This window comes from Panulirus ornatus, chromosome 5, assembly GCF_036320965.1.
Source record: "Panulirus ornatus isolate Po-2019 chromosome 5, ASM3632096v1, whole genome shotgun sequence".
In the NCBI taxonomy this organism is placed as follows: Eukaryota; Metazoa; Arthropoda; class Malacostraca; order Decapoda; family Palinuridae; genus Panulirus; species Panulirus ornatus.
Window position 1 is genome coordinate 31,600,267 of NC_092228.1, and position 4,552 is coordinate 31,604,818.

Here is a 4,552-nt window from a genome sequence, read left to right on the forward strand (position 1 = left end):
GAGTGGCAGATATAGGGTGTTTTGGTCGAGGTGGTGTGCAAAGTGAGAGGGTTAGGGAAAATGATTTGGTAAACAGAGAAGAGGTAGTAAAAGCTTTGCGGATGATGAAAGCCGGCAAGGCAGCAGGTTTGGATGGTATTGCAGTGGAATTCATTAAAAAAGGCGGTGACTGTATTGTTGACTGGTTGGTAAAGTTATTTAATGTATGTGTGACTTGTGGTGAGGTGCCTGAGGATTGGCGGAATGCGTGCGTAGTGCCATTGTACAAAGGCAAAGGGGATAAGATTGAGTGCTCAAATTACAGAGGTATAAGTTTGTTGAGTATTCCTGGAAAATTATATGGGAGGGTATTGAGTGAGAGGGTGAAGGCATGTACAGAGCATCAGATTGGGGAAGAGCAGTGTGGTTTCAGAAGTGGTAGAGGATGTGTGGATCAGGTGTTTGCTTTGAAGAATGTATGTGAGAAATACTTAGAAAAGCAAATGGATTTGTATGTAGCATTTATGGATCTGGAGAAGGCATATGATAGAGTTGATAGAGATGCTCTGTGGAAGGTATTAAGAATATATGGTGTGGGAGGCAGGTTGTTAGAAGCAGTGAAAAGTTTTTATCGAGGATGTAAGGCATGTGTACGTGTAGGAAGAGAGGAAAGTGATTCGTTCTCAGTGAATGTAGGTTTGCGGCAGGGGTGTGTGATGTCTCCATGGTTGTTTAATTTGTTTATGGATGGGGTTGTTAGGGAGGTGAATGCAAGAGTTTTGGAAAGAGGGGCAAGTATGAAGTCTGTTGTGGATGAGAGAGCTTGGGAAGTGAGTCAGTTGTTGTTCGCTGATGATACAGCGCTGGTGGCTGATTCATGTGAGAAACTGCAGAAGCTGGTGACTGAGTTTGGTAAAGTGTGTGAAAGAAGAAAGTTAAGAGTAAATGTGAATAAAAGCAAGGTTATTAGGTACAGTAGGGTTGAGGATCAAGTCAATTGGGAGGTAAGTTTGAATGGAGAAAAACTGGAGGAAGTAAAGTGTTTTAGATATCTGTGAGTGGATCTGACAGCAGATGGAACCATGGAAGTGGAAGTGAATCATAGGGTGGGGGAGGGGGCGAAAATCCTGGGAGCCTTGAAGAATGTTTGGAAGTCGAGAACATTATCCCAGAAAGCAAAAATGGGTATGTTTGAAGGAATAGTGGTTCCAACAATGTTGTATGGTTGCGAGGCGTGGGCTATGGATAGAGTTGTGTGCAGGACGGTGGATGTGTTGGAAATGAGATGTTTGAGGATAATGTGTGGTGTGAGGTGGTTTGATCGAGTAAGTAATGTAAGGGTAAGAGAGATGTGTGGAAATAAAAAGAGCGTGGTTGAGAGAGCAGAAGAGGGTGTTTTGAAATGGTTTGGGCACATGGAGAGAATGAGTGAGGAAAGATTGACCAAGAGGATATATGTGTCGGAGGTGGAGTGAACGAGGAGAAGTGGGAGACCAAATTGGAGGTGGAAAGATGGAGTGAAAAAGATTTTGAGTGATCGGGGCCTGAACATGCAGGAGGGTGAAAGGAGGGCAAGGAATAGAGTGAATTGGATAGATGTAATATACCGGGGTTGACGTGCTGTCATTGGATTGAATCAGGGCATGTGAAGCGTCTGGGGTAAACCATGGAATGTTGTGTGGGTCATAGATGTGGAAAGGGAGCTGTGGTTTCGGGCATTATTGCATGACAGCTAGAGACTGAGAGTGAACGAATGGGGCCTTTGTTGTCTTTTCCTAGCGCTACCTTGCACACATGAGAGGGGAGGGGGATGGTATTCCATGTGTGGCGGGGTGTCGATGGGACTGAATAAAGCCAGACAGTGTGAATTGTGTGCATGGGTATATATGTATGTGTCTGTGTGTGTATATAAATATGTGTACATTGAGATGTATAGGTATGTATATTTGCGTGTGTGGACGTGTATGTATATACATATGTATGGGGGTGGGTTGGGCCATTTCTTTCGTCTGTTTCCTTGCGCTACCTCGCAAACGCGGGAGACAGCGACAAAGCAAAATAAATGAAGATAAAATATATATTTATATATATATGTATATATTATATTTATTTATTTAGCTTTGTCGCTGTCTCCCGCGTTTGCGAGGTAGCGCAAGGAAACAGACGAAAGAAATGGCCCAACCCACCCCCATACACAATGTATACACACACACGTCCACACACGCAAATATACATACCTATACATCTCAATGTACACATATATATATACATACACAGACACATACATACATACCCATGCACACAATTCACACTGTCTGCCCCCATTCACTCCTATCGCCACCTCGCCACACATGGAATACCTTCCCCCTCACCCCTCATATGTGCGAGGTAGCACTAGGAAAAGACAACAAAGGCCCCATTCGTTCACACTCAGTCTCTAGCTGCCACGCAATAATGACCGAAACCACAGCTCCCTTTCCACATCCAGGCCCCACACAACTTTCCATGGTTTACCCCAGACGCTTCACATGCCCTGATTCAATCCAATGACAGCACGTCAACCCCGGTATGCCACATCGATCCAATTCACTCTATTCCTTGCCCTCCTTTCACCCTCCTGCATGTTGAGGCCCCGATCACACAAGATCTTTTTCACTCCATCTTTCCACCTCCAATTTGGTCTCCCACTTCTCCTCGTTCCCTCCACCTTCGACACATATATCCTCTTGGTCAATCTTTCCTCACTCATCCTCTCCATGTGCCCAGACCATTTCAAAACACCCTCTTCTGCTCTCTCAACCACGTTCTTTTTATTTCCACACATCTCTCTTACCCTTACATTGCTTACTCGATCAAACCACCTCACACCACACATTGTCCTCAAACATCTCATTTCCAGCACATCCACCCTCCTGCGCACAACTCTATCCATAGCCCACGCCTCGCAACCATACAACATTGTTGGAACCACTATTCCTTCAAACATACCCATTTTTGCTTTCCAAGATAATGTTCTCGACTTCCACATATATATATATATATATATATATATATATATATATATATATATATATATATATATATATATATATATATATATATATATATATATATATATATATATATATATATATATATATATATATTTTTTTTTTCATACTATTCGCCGTTTCCCGCGTTTGCGAGGTAGCGTTAAGAAGGGAGAACTGGGCCCTTGAGGGAATATCCTCACCTGGCCCCCTACTCTGTTCCTTCTTTTGGAAAAAAAAAAAAAGAGAGAGGGGAGGATTTCCAGCCCCCCGCTCCCTCCCCTTTTAGTCGCCTTTTACGGCCCGCAGGGAATACGTGGGAAGTATTCTTTCTCCCATATCCCCAGGGATTATATATATATATATATATATATATATATATATATATATATATATATATATATATATATATATATATATATAGCAACCAGGACATAAAGCGAACGTGTGTCCTTCCACATGGGACTCATTCTCACGTGAGCCTCGACCAGAACCAACGCAGTCAACAACCCATGTCATCACAACCTCGGTCGTCACAATTCTGCCGACCTAGTCATGATTTCCTCCAGTCAGACATCAGGCTGACCTTCACCCGCTCAACACCACCAAGCAGGTGTTCATATCATAGCAACGCTAGACACACTTCAGCCGAGCATTAGCTAGACAGACGTCATCTAACACAGGTTCATTATGTCATTATCAACAATGACAATCTCTCGCTCATGACAAGACTCCATCACATAAGGAACTCTTAAGACGTTTTCGTTCTTCGCCATTTTCTCACATTACAAGTTTCGATGTAGTGGATTCTTTCCAGGATAAGCCAATCACAATCTTTCTAGACAGCGGCGCGGAAGCAGATGTCATTCATTATGATTTTATTCAACCATTAATGGAGCGCACTCAACTTGTTCAATGCTCGGACTTTTACCCATCCCTTCAAAGTATCTCAAATGAAAATTTCGACGTAAGGGGCACTATTAAAATGAACATCAGCATAGGCGACTCAGTCATTACCATAATCCCTTACATTGTTCGTGGTGTAACGTTTCCTGCTAACTTGTTACTAGGACGCCACTCTATGTGTGGCACAACATAAGATCTGTCGTCCTATTTATCATGTTTTTTGTGTTGATAATACGTTCCTGCCATTGTCAGAGAAGACTTCTCACTCAGTCAGAGTCATTAATACATCTGCTCCCACGTCCTGCTTCACGGTAGACAATACGCATCCTTTTTACTTTTCTACTCATCATTGCCCTGGTAAACTGAGAACCAACATGACTCTGCATAGTGACACATTAACGAAGGTTCCACTCTCACTTTCTCGAACATGGATGAATGATCATGGACTCAGACATAGTCAGGGTGATCTGGCACTAAGAGTAGTTGCTGAACCTTCCTCACTAACTGTCACACGACTATCCATGATGGATGCCTCTATTCATGAGACCCCAGATGGAGAGGTCACCATATTCATTGCCAATACGGGACCCACAACTGTCCGTCTCCGTAGAGGGACCAAGCTTGTGGAATTCTCCGTT